Genomic DNA, 16,132 nt, shown 5'->3' with positions numbered 1-16,132 from the left:
TGCAGTGACAGTGAAAAGGGCCTTTCTTGAGACAAAGGGAACGTCTTTTGTATAGAATGATAATCAGCTAAATAGTCTTGCAAGATTTTACAGTGGTATGTCCTAGCACTGTGAGAGTTAGTTATGTGTCAGCATTTCCATTATACTGTACACACCTTTTAAAAAATATTCTATTTAGTCATATTTTATAGAAGTATTAAAAAGGTTATTGGCTAATGAATCACTTTTGCACTTGTATAACTCAGAGCTTAGTTTTAAAAAATAAATATGGCAAATGATGATTTGTCCATGTGTTCTACTTGCTTTTGGCATTTTGAAAAGCAATCCTCAAGAAAGGTTAAAACAGTCTAGAGAACTGGCTAGTGTGAATGTGCACTACTGCTTGCTTCTGGATGGAACCAGGACTGCTTAAAATGTGCATCACAGGTCACATGCTGCTGACTGGAGATTATCCTTTAGTTCAAGTGGGCCTGTGTTTCTGGAGCAGGAGGATAAAGGAAATATAAGTGTGATATATGCAATCTTTCACTTCAGTCACTATTGTTTTTTTCTGTACAAATTATGACAATTCCTGGCAAGATATGAAGCTAAAATTCAAATCTAATTTAAGTAGTTGCAATTCCATTGACTTTCATAAACTTACCCTGCTTATACCATATCTGAATTTGCCTGGGATTATGTAAAAATAGCACACTGCATCACTTCAGAAAAGCAAATATGTGTCTCTACCAACTGAAATCACTCCACAGTAGCTGTTAAAAATGGGTAAACATGATACATATGCATGTTTAAATAGGTAACTTGGCATTGAGAAAATGCCTAATCTTAAAAAGAAAAGAACAATACTAATCCTGATTACCACAAAATATCAGAGTGATGTTTTATGGTCTACCATGTCAATTCATATAGTGTATTTTTCCTCTTCTTCTAGGATAGTCCTGAAGGATTATTTTGTGTTTAAGGCAAAGGACTGGAGCCAGAAGATATGGGCTCTCTACCCAGCTCTGCCAGAGATTTCTTGTGTGTGACCTGCAAGTCGTTTAGATCTAATTTTCATAAGTGACTAATGTTTTTGGTGCCCAATACAAGGCATCTTAAAGGAACCTGATTTTCAGAGAGATGGTGCTCAGAACTTGGGGAAAATCAGGACCCTTTAATTTCTCAGATCCCATCCAAAAATTGAAGCACACAGAAATCATTGGTCTCTGCAATGTAGACCTTATTCTTTGTGTCTGTTATAAAAAGGTGGTAGTGATAGGATCCAGGGCTAAAATGGTCTGTATAATTCCTAATTATTCTCTGCTGCTAGGCAGCATGTGAGCTTGCCCAAGCAACAATGGGAAAAGATTATTTAGCTGATTTGTACTGAAACATGACAATTGTCTAAATGCCATTTGTGTTTGAATATTGCATAAAAGGGGAAAACCACGTTGCCTGGCAATAAGCCCAGTGGTTGCCAAAGTGAACATTGGAGGCTATGTTTCCAGACAGGCCTCACCTGGACTCTATGGGCAAATGTAACAACAGAAGTTATATGAACAAAATTCCATTAAGCACTTAATCTGAATACACAAATGGGCTGTTACACTTCTAGAGTAGGGCATTTGCACACACAAGTGATAGTGTGCAATCAGGGCCTGATCCTGCAAGATGCTCAGCAACTCCTGGTAGTCAGAATTGAAGGGATGTCTTACCTCCAATTGTTCTTCAGCACCTTACTGGTTCATGCCTTGATTACTTGCACAACTGCCTGCACACACAAAGTTGTGCATGTATTCTGTTACCGGTGGTGTGCTTGGGGCTGTGCAAGACACCAATCAAGATAATCCCCACCCCAAAGAGTTCACAACCTAAACAGGACAGACATTCGAGCGGACAGGCTGCACTGGGAAGCCCAAAGCAGGCAACAGCTACAATGATTATTGCTGACTCACTTTTTGCACAGAGGTCCCGTTTTCAAAGGGGACTCAACAGCTCACAGGATTGGGCTTGTAGTTACTTACTGCCTGATAATGGAGAGTCTGCAAATTATTTGTTAGAATTACTCACAGGCTCATCAGAATGATTTATTTGAGGTGATAACAGCCCAGCAGTACTTTGTCATAGATCGGGGTGGGGACAGGAACTGTTTTTTTCCTGGAAGAGAGATGTTGGGCCAATTATTATGAATAATCCTGATTAGTGCAACTGCTATTCGTTTTGGTTGAGCAATTTCCTGCTAGCCATTGAAACTCAAAATCACAGAACACGGTTTGTAGGTTCCCTCCTCCCCCCTCCATTCAAGTTTCTTTAATAATAATAAAAAAAACTTCTTGCAAGTTTAGTTTAAGTGCTGCAATTACTTATCCAATGTGCTAATGTATAAGAAAATAAAGCAATGTCTCATCTTGAAGCTTTTGCGTTCTCCTCAAGGAAGCCACTTTACAATAATAGCGCCCAAAGTATACAAGGTTTGCTGGCTAAAAAAATTAAGGTACAGATTAAGGTACTGGACAGACCCTGGGCAAGATTAATCCCTGGTGTAACAACACTGAAATTAACAGTTACGCCGGTGAGGAATACGGCACCTTTTTTTCAAGAAGCTCATACAGGGCAAAGTTCAGCAACCCACACTGTACCATGTTCACCTGGCTTTGCAGTTGGAGTTACAGAAGCTTTTAGCAACACCATATGGGGCAGATTGTGCTGTGCCCCGTGCAGATGTGGAGGGAGGTAGCCCAAGAGATCTGTTACCTCACATGCCTAGGTGAGGGTTGACCATGGTTCCACTGTTTGTGCTCAGAAGAGTGCAAGGACAGTGAGGAGCAAGTGCCACTACCTACCCCAAAGAGGTAGAGGCACCTGCAAACTGGCCAGTGCAGATGTTTTGGCTTGGAGAGGAGTATAGGCAGCACAGCACTTGCACTCCCTAAAACACAATGCTACCCTGCATTCTGGCTAGGGCAGTGAGACACCATGCTGCCTCTAGGTCAGGGATGTTCAGAAGGCATAATAAGGTTTATCAATCCATTTAACAGATACTCACTCCAAGATGGATAAAGGTCACCCAGGGACTCTTTGGATACCAGTATTCCAACAAATGCAGTATCTGCAGGCCCTAGCGTCCAGGATTTCTTTGTCTAGGGAATCTTGTTCAAGTAAGCACTAGGAACCTGATGCTCCATCTGAAGTGCTGATCATCCTCAGAGTCAATGGGAATTAAAGGCATTCAGCACCTAGATAAAGACTCTAGGTTTTAATCCCATAATTCATATCCATGATATAGAGGGCTCAATCTTGCTCTTGCTGAAGTCAACAGAGGTTTTCCCATTGACTTCCTAAGAATAGGATCAGCCCAGCAGGAGTAAACTGGTCTATCTTTTGTACATCAGAAAATCAGCTTTATTTAATAAACCACTGAAAGTGATCGATCATTAATCTAGTACAGGACCATCGTGTCTGCATTACTGTCCTGAAGACATGGTCTCTTCACTATCAATTTAGAAAAAAAAAAGTATAAATGTTTTGAATCGATTTTAGAGCAGACTGCTTCTCGGTTCAGAGATTTCTGAAAGGAATGTGTCATCCGTATTGATTGCTTCATCCTTACTGTTGATTTGGCAAGTTGTCCTATTGTGATTAGCTGCAGAAGCCTTTCATGTATGTTATTGTGGATCTGAGACCATTAACCATGTTCTCCTCATTCAAGTGTCTGGATTGCTGACAAAGATGTGACATATCTGTACATATTATAAATCAATACTATTTTTAACCATATATTTTGTACAAATACATTAGCTCTGTACTTCAGTGGAAATCTAATATGGTATTAAACATTTTGGTGGAATTACTGAACTTCTTGCCTATGCTTAATTTCCTTTGATTATCATTAAACACCACAGTATATTAATTTCAAGCAGCCAAAGCATTTCCCAAAGCCAAGTCAACACTACCGGTTCTAGCTATTTGTAACAATAGATAAATGCAGCATGCTGTCTTAATGTGTGCCAATGGCTCCCTCTAGTGGATTTCCCTGACAACTATAAACTTGCCAGGTACCACTTTAGTCCGGGAAGAGGAGGAGGCCTCATTTTGTTGCGGGAGGATGAAGATTCACTGACCACCACCAAGATGTGCTTATCAATCTATCACAGTTTAATAGCTATGTATCTGTGGTACTGCCATAGGCTTAAGAGTCACAATATTTAACAATACAGAAAAACACAGTCACCTAAAGGCATCTAAGTAGGTTTTGTTAACCCTGTGCTTGTGTATAATTTTATCCCACATCTATGTAATGCAAGGTTTCTTGCACCTTCCTCTGACACCTCTGTTGCTGACCACTGTCAGAGACAGTATACTGGACTAGATGGACCTTGGTTCTGAGCCAGTCTGTCAGTTTCTACGTACTGATGTCACATTTTATACAAATCAGACCAATAAAACACATTTCTAAGATACATTCAAGTTGTGCACTAATCTTGGACCCCTAGTTTTTCATTTGTCAATCTGTGCTTTAATAATGCAGAATATCAAATAAGGCACAGACGGTACAACAATGAATGGTTAAAACAACAGCCATGTCTTATAATCCCCTGAATGTGTTCAGATATCAACAGAACACCAGACCTCCATCTTTACAGAAACCTAGGTAAAGTGGCAGAGGACCATATTCTCCCACTGTCCCTCAGCTGAGTGGTGCCTTACTGCATGAGTAGACCATTGAAATACACCTCACAGAGTAAGAAATCCCCAGGGCCACAAGGGGGGAGGGAGGGCAAGAGGGGCAATTAGCCTAGGCCCCGCAGGGGCCCCCATGAGAGTTTTTGGTTGGTCTTTGGCGGCAGGTCCTTCAGTGCTGCTGAACACACTCGGACTGAGTGAAGAACCCACTGCCAAAGACCTGGAGCTCCTTCCGCTCCGGGTCTTCAGCAGCAATTCAGCGGCAGGTTCTTCACTCGCTCCGGGACCCCCTGCCGAAGTGCCCCAAAGACCCGGAGTGGAAGGACCCCCGCTGCCAAAGACCCCAGGCCCCCTGAATCCCCTGGGCAGCCCTGGGCAGCCCCCCCATGCAAAAGACAAAATCTGACCTTGAATGGATTATGTACAACCCTCTCCTCCTGCCATTGCAAATTACTAGTAACAAGGCAGAAGTGGAACTGTGAAATATACAGCTAATACCTTTTTATAAATAAACTTCATGAGCATGACCAGGCAGGACCAGCTTGCTTTCATTGTAGTGGGCAAAACCCTCGCCCCACAGTAGTTTGGTTTTGTTCCTGATTCTGCTGTTTTTATACTTTAAGGGCAGAGGAGTGGCACTATATGCGAAAGAAAATGTAGATTCAAATGAAGTAAAAATCTTAAGTGAATCCACATGTTCCTATAAAATCTGTATGGTGGACAATTGTCATGCTTCTAATAAAAAATATGACTTAGGGATCTTTATCTCGCGGACCACCTGACCAGGACAGTAATAGTATGGATGAAAGTAAGGGGAATGAGGGCTATCAAAATTAGAAATCCCAGTATAGTGGGGGATCATTCATATTATCCCCATATTGCTGGAAACATTTGCACATTCGCATGAGAATGCTCTGAGAGATAACATTCTTTTTAACTTTAAATGCTGCTTCTGGAGCAGCTAAGTAGCTGTGGACCACAAGGAGAGACTCCTAGATATTAATTCCTGGATGGACAGCGTGCTAGAGCTGGGTCGAAGAGATAAAATATAGAGGACGCTTGGAATAGTGCCATTAAGTACAATTATCATTTTCAACATCCCTGTGGTGAGAAGAAACTCAATGCAGCCCAACACTGTGGCATTTAATTTCAAAGGGGGAACGTGTACAACATGATAGGGCATTAGTTAAACAAAGATATAAAAGGTTACAGTAGCTAAGTGAAATCCCTGCAGTGGAATGGCTTTGTTGAGACACCATGAATAGAGGCCCCATACTTCTTCACAGTGAAACTGTGACCTCCCCCAAATTATAAACACGGTAAGACTAAAAGAGCCACCGTTGGCATGAATAAATTATGAACCAACGCATTGTAATAAGAGCTATATGTTAAGTGATAGAAGAACTCTCCTAAAAAGTGGGAGTCACTATTAGTGAGGCAATGCAAGTGTTATTCTCTGCAATTACGTCAAGAGTGTAATAAGAGAGCCAAAAAGGAGTTGAAGATGGCTAGCCTAAAACTCAAGGTTAATTAATAACAACTAAAATGTTTTCTTGATAAGAGATGGAGCGGAAGCCTTGCTAAACAACCGCAGTGGGCCCTGACGATTGCGACATACGAACAAGGAGCCATGTAATATGACGATAATCATTGCTGGAAGACTAACTGAGATCTCCTATATGCTCAGTAGTCTTCACGGCTGAGGATGTAGGGAGTTTCCACCTAGAACTTGTCTTTTGTATGGTGACAAATCTCGAGGACTTGTCACAGATTGAGTGTCATTAGAGGCACGGTTTTGGAAATTATTTGATAACACTCACATTTAAAAGTCACCGGGACCAGATTGGATTCACCCAAGAGTTCTGAAAGAACTCACATGTGAAGTATGAGGAACTATAACTATGGTTTTGCTAACCTACGTTCCTTTAAATCGGCTTCGTTATACCAATGACTGGACGTTAGTAATGTAGCACAATATTGTTAAAAAGGCTCTAGAGGTGATCCCAGCAATTATACAGACAGTAAGTTAACGTCAGTACGGGCAAATTGTCGAAATACAAAGTTAAGAATAAATTGTCAGACACATAGAAAACATAAACTGTTTGAGCAATAGTCAACATGTTTTCTGTACTGAATATTGTGTTTATTAATCTGGTTAGAGTTTAGTCTCTTTTTGAAGGAGTCAACAAACATGAGACAAGGGAGGAAATCCAGTGACATGTGTACTTAGATTTCCAGAAAAGCCTTGACAAGGTCCCTCACCAAGACTCGTACGTAAATTAAGTGGTCATGGATAAAGGAGGTCCTTTCCATGGGATTAAGAACTGGATAAAAGAAGGGACAAAAAGGTAGAATTAACTCGGTAATTCTCAGAATGAGAGGGTAACTAGTGTGTTCCCTAAGGGTCAGTCTAGGACCAATCCTATTCAACTTTATTTATAGCATCTGGCGAAGCGTTAAACAGTGAGGTGGGCAAGTTGTGCAGATATACTAAACTACTAAGATAGTTAAGCCAAGCGATTGTGAAGTACTTCAAAAAGATCTCCACAAAACTAAGCAAATGGGCAACAAATGCAATAAAATTTAATGTGGTTAGATGTTGATAATAAATCAACATTGGAAAATAACCCCAACTATACATACATATTGATGGGGCTAATTTTAGCTACACGGTCAGAGAAAAGATCTTGGATCATGTGTGATCTTCTTCGTGAAGATGTCCACGCAGTGTGGCAGAGGCGATCTCAAAAGCAAACAGGATGTTAGGAATCATTAAAAGGGGGATAGAGAATAAGACTTGGGAATATATTATTGCCCTTATATAAATCATGTACGCCACATCTCGAAACTGTGTACAGATGTGGTCTCCTTCACCTCAAAAATTTTTAGTCTTAGAAATGTTCGGAAAGGACTAAATGTTAGGGGTTGGGAAGTGGTCCTCATACAAGGAAGATAGAGTCTAGAGACTCTTCAGCATGGAAAAGAGGAGACTAGGGGGGATATGACAGATGGTATATTGAAAATCATGAGTGAGTGGAGATAGTGGATAAGGAAAAGTTTATTGATATTCCATAATACAAGGGAACTGGGTCAGCCTACATGAAATTTAATAGGCCGATGTTAAAACATAATAAAAGGAAGTCTTCACGCAGTCGCACAGTCAACTTGTGGAATCTTACTGATTGGGTTGTTGAAGGCTTAGGACATAACGTGTTTAAAGAGAATGGAAATTCATTGGTTTGTTATGTCCATAATGGCTATTAGCCAGGATGGGTAAAGAATGGTGTCCCTAGCCTCTGTTCATCAGAGGATGGAGATGGATGGATGGCAGGAGAGAGATCACTTGATCATTGTCTGTTAGGTTCACTCCCTCTGGGGCACCTGGCATTGGCCACTGTTGGTAGACAGATACTGGGCTAGATGGACCTTTGGTCTGACACGGTATGGCCATTCTTATGTTCTTATATATGTTTGTGTGCCAATGGAAGGGCCACAGGGAGTGAGTCTGCTCTGCAAAAGGACAAGAAATGATGCAACCCTATGTGCTAAAGAGAGTTTAGTGATGCATCTGTGATTCACCACTGAAGTGTGTAAATTTGGTTATGCTGCGGGCATATAAAGGGCATGTTCATTTGGTCTGTGCATAGTACAGATTCTCATAATCTCTTGCTTGGATAAAGAAGAGAGTTCTAGGTTATACCACCTATTCTCTCAGCTACAGTTCAGTTTCCAGAGGGACTGGCCCTGGCCTGAAGTCAGGTCACCCCTTCCAACACACACTGTTTTCCAGAGCACAACTTTTGCTTAAGCTTTGCTCGTGGTCCAGGATTTGGCTCAATGTGCAATAGTTTATCATCTGCAATTTTTGCCACTGACCATTCTCAAATGGTGGTGCCAAGGGCTTGGAAAAAACATGGAAAAATAGTTTTCTGCCCCCAAAACAACTGAAAAAAATTAATAACCACTTGCATTTCTTTGATAGCCTTGGAATACTGATGAACAAAAGAACTAAGATGTTTGGAACAAAATCCACTGTTCTATTAGTTTGAAATCACCACACACAGAAACCCATAAATGGGAAGTGAGTTTTGCTTCTGATCTTTATGGTTAATGGGCCTGACACAAAGCCCACTAAACTGGGTGCAATAACTCCCATTAACTTCAACAAGCTTTGGATCAGGCCCCATTTTTGTTCATTAAAAGAGCTGGGGCGGGGGGGAGTGAAGAAAAAAAACAGAATTGCCTGTCTAAAATTGATGAATGTTGATCTTACACAAGTTTAAATCAAGAGCAACTCCATTGCCTTCTGTTCTACCTGGGGTTTTATACTGCATCTGTATGGCACTGAGCGTCTGTGGTCATCAATAGAGTTACTAAGCCCTTGAAATCTGAAGAACACCTGTACTATTAGAGGTGTTTGATGACTTGGAGGTATATAACAACCCAGCCCTTCTTGCAGTAATGAAACATATGCCTAAATACATACCATATAGAAATCCCCTCCCCCGCCAAACCAAAACATAACTAGGGAATGAATTAAGATTGCTGGCACACCACACTGACTCCCCTGCTTGCTATCTCAGACAAATGTACAGTTAAAAAAACAAAAATGGGAAAACAGGGAAACGTGGCATTAAGATGATGCTTCTTAAACTACAAAAAACTCCCAATCAATAGGAAAAAGGGAAACCAAGAGTTAAGGTTACACTTGTCATACCTTAACCCTGTGCCCTAATAGCAAAATAAATTACCCCTGCATGAAATACAGTGCTGACTGTAAATGGGAGGGGACATGCTCCACCAATCAATCAACCTTTGTATTATGATGTGACAAGAAAAACACCGTGGTTTACTAGTAGCTGGCATTCCAGAGGGGGCAGTCACTTATAGCTGTTCTGCTTTGATTTCCCTATCTGGAAACTGGGAACAATGACACTTTGCTTCCTCAAAGGGATTCATGTTTGTGTAAAAGGCTTTGAGCTCTTTAGGGAAATGCTCCCTCCCCCATGAAATTCAGATTTGTAGTTGTCAGATTTCATCCAAATGAGAAAGTTTCTACTCAATTTATATAATAATTTGGTCCATTTTAGGGTTTGTCCTGCTACCCATCACAGCAATATCGGCAGCCCAGATCCTCAAAGGGATTTCTGTGGGGAACAGATGCCTATATATCTTTGAGGTCTGGACCTGAGCATCTTCCACATAAAATAGTCTGACAGAAGCAAAGTCTCTAGATCCTCTGGTTCTCCTCCCAAGTTATAGGCAGCTCTGCTTGGGTTTGGGGGAAGAGGGATGAACATGAGCAAAAGTGTGTGTGGAGGAAAGGGGGACAAGTTCCTGTTTTAAATGCCATTGGCAGCATTTCCTACAGGAGGTTACACTACATTCACCAGTGCTCCTCTTGAAGTCTAGCCCTCTTAACTGAGAATATCCTAGTCCTGCTTCTGCTGCCTTCACAAGAACATATGGCACAGTTCAGGACAACAGCACATGTAGTAGTTCCCTTCCGTAGTACAGCAAGGGCACTCACCCTCAGATTTCTGACTACTTTGGCCATCACTGCTCTTGGGTGGAGACCCATCTTCTGGTCTCTTTCCCTTTTGACTAGGGTATCTCCAGGGTGAACAGTTCCCTGCCTGTACAGGTATGGTGACAATTCTCTGAAAAGTTACCATATTTTTGGAGTTCAATGTGCCTACCCTACACACACTCACATCTTATATAATTTGAACGCTTATTTTATATATGTTCAGATGAGGTCTGATGTGGAGCTGTCCAATGGTGCAGTAAGCCTGTAGGTGAGGTGAAAGTATGGTACCCAAAATAAGAATGTCATTTTTAGCTCAGTTCCAGAAACGCTGCAACAGGACTATGACTAGAAGTTTTTACTGTTTAAGTTCATTTCAACTTCTGAATGCCTTACACACACAGTGTTCCATACTGCAGGCAGGTCCGACTATGCCATATGGATATCAGTCTACATTCCTGGCATGTTACATCTCCCTGAGGAAGTACATGATGTATGTCAGACACCTGGTTCTTTTAATGGCATTTGGAGTGATATGGGAACAGAGAAAACTGCCTTCAAAGACTCAAAGGGCAGAAGTGGGATTGTAGGACTGTCAAAAAAGAATCCAGCCCTTGTTATATGGACCCCCACAAGACATATCCTGAGTGAATATGCAAAAGCTATGAGAAAGAAATCACCTAACAAGAAGTAGTGAAGACACAGTCCACAAACAAGTCCTTGCCCACAATGTCATCAAGAATATGATAAACCAATTTGACCCTGAATCACATCCAGAGGTGCATATCAACATATCTACTGGACTGTGTGTAACATCAGATGTACAAGAGTCTCTGCTGAAAATATTAGATGTTGGTGAAGAACAAATGGAGAGATTTGTGAGAGGTGCACTTGATTCTTATGGGGCATGTAGCTTCTTCAGGCCAGTCAAGAAATCTGGCACCCCTGCCATGGCCAAGACAACCATATTTAAGCCTGGTAAGGAAGGAACAATCATAGCACCTATCATACCTGTGTATGCAATTTGTGACACATTCAGTTGACTTCTGCAAGATAATACCTGCTGTACATGCCTTAACTGGATGTGATTCTGCATCATCCCTATCTGCTATTGGGAAAAAAATCTGTGTTTAGACTCAGCAAATCAAATGGAGTCTACCACTTGAGAGATCTTGCTAATTTGGCAGAGAGTAAGGACAAGCTACAATTTCTGCAGCAAGGAAGTCCACAGCACTGCTGTGTGAGCAGAGAGAGAAAGAAAAGGAGACTGCTTCATACCTATGGTGCTAAAGGGTTCTTTGACAGTCCTACCATTGCCGCGAGGTTCACATTAGTGAGTCTCCTGGAAATGTTAGTTATAGCCCTACAATAACAAATAAACAATTGTATTTTCACTACAATTGATCCCAAAGATATTAATTTAATTCAATCAGGTTTATCCAGGATCCCAGCCAGAAACTGCCCCTCAGACATAACACTGTTTGGCCCCCTCCAGGGAACTGAGTCCAAGCTCCTGCTAACTCAGACAATCCTGCCATACCTTTATCAAGCTGTCTGTTAAAAGGAGTTAGGTGCATGGCCCTGCCCTGGGGCAGTGGAGTTGGCAGGCCCAGGTTGCTGGAGGGGAGGCTCTAGGCATGGCTGTGAGGAGCTGGTTCGGCCAATGGCGACTTAGCCAATGGGCCCACAAGGCCTGTGCCCAGGGGCCCTGGCCAATGGGGTGCCCTGACCTGCTCCCCACCCAACGCTTCTGCTGGGAGTGGAAGAAGCCTCCGCACCTCTACACCACTCCCCGGCAGGAGCGTCAGGTGGGCGAAGGCCCCACCCCAACCCCATTTCCCCAGCAGTGGCGCCGGGCGGGCGGAGCGGGGGAGCCCGAGCGCCCCAACCCCATTTCCCCAGCAGGAGCGCCGCGTGGCCAGAGCAGGGGAGCCCCAGCGCCCCAACCCCGTTTCCCCAGCAGGAGCGCGGGAGGAGGGGGACGGGGGACTGTAGGCGAAAACGGGGGCGTGGCCCCCACTCGCTCTGGCTCAGGACTCCACAAAACGGTAATTCGCCTCCAGGTTCGGCTGGAAACGACTCAGCCGCATGGCCAGGGCAGCGCCCGGGGTTTAACATAGTCCTGCTTCGCCTCCAGCCCCTGGCTGAGGTGATGAGCTGAGCCCCAGGCTGGCCCCGAGCCAGGTTCACCGAGCCCCACGCTGCCCTGGCTTAGCCCCTGCTAGCGCCCTGGGAAGCCCAGGCTGTGCAGGGCGAGGGGGCGCACGTCGGCTCCGGCCTGGGCTAGGAGCAGGAATGGCTCATGCCAGTGACGGTGGGCGCGAGCCTGAGGAGCCCAGCTACCCAGGTCACCATGGCAACCCAGCCGGTCACCTGCTCTCTCAACTGCGCACGCGTCCCTTTCCGCCCCGCGCGTGACCACCCTGCTTCATTACGTGACTGACAGCGTCGCTGGCCATTGGGGGCTGGGAGTGGGCACAGGAAGTGGCCAAACAATAGGCGGGATGGAGGCGGGGTTTATCTGGGAAGGTCGGGGTCTGGGAGGTGAGTGGTTGCTGAGGGCGGGTGATAGAGCTCGTGAAGCTGCCGCCGGGAGCGTGTGACTGAGGCGCTGAGGTAGGCAAACCCTCTGCCCCTTGGCTGGCCGGGACGGCCCTGATCCCGCCCCCCGCCCCCCGGGGATAACGGTTTATCGCGGGTTCGGCTCCGCGCCCTGCCCCCCGGGGATACCGATCTGTGGGGGGCGTTGCCGGCTCATCCCTCTGGCCCCAAGGGATATCGCTCTGTGGAGGGGCGGTGCTGGCTCCCCTGCGGATACCGACATATGGGTGTGTGTGTCAGCTCCCCCTTCTAGACCCATATGTCGGGTGTGTCCCCACAGGGACACGGGGAATGGGATGGCTGCCTCTGAGACTCGCTTCTCTTGATTGAGAATAGGTTGCATGGGTGCCTGTCTCCTGATCCCTAACTGCGGGCGGGAGGAGGACACCTGGAGGATGAGGCTGGGTGGGGCTTGCTCAGGGCTGTTTTACAGTATTGTTGATTTCTCTGACTAATTTTAGATGTGCAGGTCAGTGGGAAGCAGAAGATACTCCAAATTCCTCCCTCCCTCCCTCCTAAAAAATACACACATGCACACGTCTCTCTCTGTCCTGCTTGATCCAAATGCTCCATGCTGATCCCCTCTGCATTATTACACTGGTCTGTGCTTTTGAGACACTTTGCTTGGATTGGAGTCTAAATTATTTTCTGTGATATCTAAGCCCATCACCCTAGTGTATCTGGATGCCCCGGGCTCCTCTCAGTAATGTCATCAAGGCAAGGTGTATGTGGCAGGTTAAAACCAAACTTCCTGCTGTCATCTTAGGGAAATAAGACCTGTGCAACAGCCCTGATCAGCTTGAAATGACAGGAGTGAATGCTGTCAGGGGTGACTGAGAAAGGGCTGCTGGGTGGAAGATCCATGTAATGTCTTGATCTTTATTGATCTCCTCCAGTATGTCATCCCTTTTATCTCAAACTTCGATGAATGTTTCATAGATTCTTAAGGCAAGAAGAGATGATTATATCAGTTTCACGGATCCAGTATCTGTGCTGCACCCCAGTTTTTAAACAGTTCCTTGGAGGAACCTCTTCAGTGTAGCAGATTCCCCAATGTGTCCCACTCTTCCTTAAAGAGAGGCCACTGAACCTCAGAGCCTCTGAGATTGAGCCTTTGGGCTCCAGCACACCTGTTTCACACTGTGAACTCTGCCTAGTGACTTCAGCTGAAACAGATTCATGACTTACACTTCTCAGGGACCAGTGCATCTCAGCCAGGCAACCTACTCAAAACAGAGTAGGGTCTCTTGGGAAGTTCTTAGGTTAGCAGGCACCATAGAGAAGCAAAGGTTAAGACATAGTCCATCCTGGCCAAATCAGTGCTCCACCCAGAAAAGGTGTCATAGAATCCATTTGTTGTCTCTCTCCCATTTCTTCATCAGGCTATGGTTTGGTCTCCATTATAGAGTTAGGGCAACTTAAGGCAGCTTACGTTGACCTAATTATGTCAGTGTCTACACTAAAGCCTTGCTCCTGCCAATGTAAGTAAGTGCCCTACTACACTGACCTAATAATTCTACCTCCAGGAGAGGCGTAAGGCTGATGTTAGGGTGATGCAGTGATTGTGTAGACACCATCTTACTTACCTTGGCTGTTGGCTGTCATTCTTATCAATTTCATGACTAGGCACTGGAGCTGTGAAATTAACAAGAAAAGCTCCCTGCTGTGAACTCTGCAGGGTTCACAGCTGGGCTGTCACCCCAGGGCAGATGGGGGGGCTCCAGCTGGAGCCCCATCTGCTGCCTGGGCTCCACACCATGCTCCCAGTTCCCTGCTGTATTAAAGAGGTGAGTCTATGAGTACCTGCTAGTTTCTAATTCATTCTTTTCCATAACCTTCCTTGTTAACTAGAAAAATGATTCTGCAATAGAACCAGTTATCAAGTTTGGTTTTTTTTCGTAATGTAACCTTCACTTTTTCCCAGCTCCATCTTAAGTCCGTTACTATTTGGTGATTTATGATAGGAATTGGTCCCTCCATGTATTTGAAAACTATAATATTTTCTTCACATGTGCACATCTCATCCTTTGGCTTAGGTCTACTCCTCTGTCACTTTTGTTGCTATGCTTTCAAACATTGTATTGTGAAGCAGAAATTGTGTAAACCATGAAGAGTGGTGATCTTGAGATTAAAACACTGAATTGAGACACGGGAGAATAAGGTTCAATTCTTGGCTCTGTTATTGACCATATGTATAATGAAGGTAATAGTTTTCTACCTTAGAGAAGTGTTTTGAGGATAAATCTATTAATGTTTGTGAAGTGTTCATATATGAGAGCCATTTGAGTGTCTGTTTAGGTAGTTCAGATTGATTGATAGTGGTATTGCAGGAGAGAGCTGAGCTGGGGCAGGGTTTGGGAACCAGATTGTAAGCTGATGGGAAGGAGAAAAAATTGCCAAAGGTTGTGGAGATTTAGACTTTGTCTCACAAATACTTGGTCGATTTCCACAGATGAATAAAATAAGAGTTCTGCCTTCATTTGTTCTTCAAGCTTGTCTTTTAAGGAAAGCTCAACTTCAGGGATCAGATGCACGAAGATCATCAATCATAAACCTTGTGGATGTGGTTTACTTGATAGTCACTATAAAACTAGTACTGATTTCTGTGGAAGGCTGTATATTGTTGATTTCAAAAGAGTCATTAAAATAATGAATGTATTGGATAAAGCGTGAAAGGCAAATCTGCATTATGTGCTTCACTATTGCTGATTTGTGGGAATGGACCTGTCAGTCAACTGGAACTGGTGAAAATAACAATATAACGAGGAAACAACCATATGCAGTAATCCTGTAACAAATAGAGGAATAATCCTCTTGGCAGGACAAACAAGCATTTTTAATGGGCTTTAGAGAAATGAGATGTTGCATGTAAACCTGTTTTCAAGGCTTTACAGGGGATATGTCTGCCTTGAATTGGAATAATTAATGAGTCTTGAGTAGAAGTGTACGGGAATGATAAAACTAAAGCCTTCAGTGAATAAGTAGCATCACAAGAGAGGATGACTTTATTTTGTATGAGCTCTGCACCTGCTGCTATATATAGAGAACTCTTTTCAGGATTTCTGCTGGGCAGCTGATTTCCTGATGAATCAGCTGATCAGACACAGAGCTAATTATTTTCATGACTATCCAGGAAGAAAACATTTTCTGCATGCAACCCATAACAATCACTGATTTTAGTTTGCAGTGGTCAGATTAGATATGAGAATATTCTCATTTTACCAAAGAATTTCTCATTTCATGCTTTCTGTACTAAGTATATTCAGAAGTCAGTGACTGTTGTTTTAAAAGGGCAGAAGAATTTTTATGCTTGGCACTGGACTGATTAGGAAGTGCAGTTAT

General features: G+C 43.6%; 1 protein-coding gene across 1 annotated transcript in view; it reads left to right on the top strand.

The window, feature by feature from the left end:
- Positions 1-12,646: 12,646 nt before the first annotated feature.
- The window catches only part of LOC116828704 (ectonucleotide pyrophosphatase/phosphodiesterase family member 5), a 34,265-nt gene continuing 30,779 nt past the window's right edge, over positions 12,647-16,132 (top strand). The window contains exon 1 of the mRNA XM_032787114.2: positions 12,647-12,805. The gene's annotated coding sequence lies outside the window, so the exon portion shown is untranslated. The remainder of the gene's footprint in view (positions 12,806-16,132) is intronic.

This window comes from Chelonoidis abingdonii, chromosome 3 (genome assembly GCF_003597395.2).
Source record: "Chelonoidis abingdonii isolate Lonesome George chromosome 3, CheloAbing_2.0, whole genome shotgun sequence".
NCBI classification, from domain to species: Eukaryota; Metazoa; Chordata; order Testudines; family Testudinidae; genus Chelonoidis; species Chelonoidis abingdonii.
The sequence above is the reverse complement of the archived record's forward strand: the minus strand, read 5'-3'. Positions and strand labels throughout refer to the sequence as shown.